The sequence below is a fragment of the Sapajus apella genome, unplaced genomic scaffold (assembly GCF_009761245.1).
Source record: "Sapajus apella isolate SASKATOON/1434 unplaced genomic scaffold, GSC_monkey_1.0 scaffold23, whole genome shotgun sequence".
Taxonomy (NCBI): Eukaryota; Metazoa; Chordata; class Mammalia; order Primates; family Cebidae; genus Sapajus; species Sapajus apella.
In genome coordinates this window covers 1083364-1084948 of record NW_022436963.1, presented here as the reverse complement: position 1 = coordinate 1084948, position 1585 = coordinate 1083364, and the positions used below count along the sequence as shown (strand labels likewise).

General features: G+C 47.3%; 1 pseudogene across 1 annotated transcript; it reads left to right on the top strand.

Annotated features, from left to right (window-relative positions):
- The first annotated feature begins 678 nt into the window (after positions 1-678).
- On the top strand, positions 679-1585 carry LOC116559288 (annotated as a pseudogene). The gene has a single exon (XR_004272408.1). The product of XR_004272408.1 is annotated as a 40S ribosomal protein SA pseudogene (transcript).

The window sequence follows — 1585 nt, the reverse complement described above, 5'->3', positions numbered from 1 at the left end:
GAGTGCAATGGCGCGATCTCGGCTCACCGCAACCTCCGCCTCCTGGGTTCAGGCAATTCTCCTGCCTCAGCCTCCTGAGCAACTGGGATTACAGGCACACGCCACCATGCCCAGCTAATTTTTTGTATTTTTAGTAGAGACGGGGTTTCACCATGTTGACCAGGATGGTCTCGATCTCTTGACCTCGTGATCCACCCGCCTCGGCCTCCCAAAGTGCTGGGATTACAGGCGTAAGCCACCGCGCCCTGCCCTGATTTGTGATTTTCAAAAGATGGGCTTCAAATAAAAGTCTGCAGTTTTTTTAATATGAGGGAAAATCTTATTTTCTAATATGTCTCAGGTATTTTTATGACTGTTTTACTAAAATTCACACTGAAACTTTATCTTCAAAATTGGAATCATTACTTAATTTTGTTTCAGCCAATAACCACAAAAGCAGCAGCTACGACTAAGTATTGGATTACTGACAGAGGAATTCAGTTTTGTGGAATCTGGTGTTTGCACTATAGGTTAAGAGTTGTCTTTTAAATGTTTGTAATTCATAATTGGGTTTTGTTCAGCTTTAGAAAAAATAAATTCCCAAATGAACTGCAAAAAAAAAAGATTTACTTTATGCCTTTCTTCGCTACCTGCCGAGGGCTCCAAATGGCATTGTTCTGGATTCCTGTCGTAACTTAAAGGGAAACTTTCACAATGACCAGAGCCCTTGATGTCCTGCAAGTGAAGGAGGAGGATGTCCTTAAGTTCCTGGCAGCAGGAACCTATTTAAGTGGCACCAACCTTGACTTCCAGATGGAACAGTATATCTATAAAAGGAAAAGTGATGGCATCTACATCATAAATCTGAAGAGGACCTGGGAGAAGCTTCTCCTGGCAGCTTGTGCCATTGTTGCCATTGAAAACCCTGCTGATGTCAGTGTTATATCCTCCAGGAATACTGGCCAGAGGGCCGTGCTGAAGTTTGCTGCTGCCACTGGAGCGACTCCAATTGCTGGCCGCTTTGCTCCTGGAAGCTTGACCAACCAGATCCAGGCAGTCTTCTGGGAGCCACGGCTGCTTGTGGTTACTGACCCAAGGGCTGACTACCAACCTTTCACGGGAGGCGTCTTATGTTAACCTACCAACCATTGCTCTGTTAACACAGATTCTCCTCTGCGCTACGTGGACATTGCCATCCCATGCAACAATAAGGGAGCTCTCTTAGTGGGTTTGATGTGGTGGATGCTGGCTTGGGAAGTTTTGCGCATGCGTGGCACCATTTCCTGTGAACACGGGAGGTCATGCCTGATCTCTACTTCTACAGAGATCCTGAAGAGATTGAAAAAGAAGAGCAGGCTGCTGCTGAAAAGGCTGTGACCAAGGAGGAATTTCAGGGCGAATGGACTGCTCCAGCTCCTGAGTTCACTGCTCCTCAGCCTGAGGTTGCCGACTGGTCTGAAGGCGTGCAGGTGCCCTCTGTGCCTATCCAGCAGTTCCCTACTGAAGACTGGAGTACCCAGCCTGTCACGGAAGACTGGTCTGCAGCTCCCACTGCTCATGCCACTGAATGGGTAGGAGCAACCACTGAATGGTCTTAAGCTGTTCT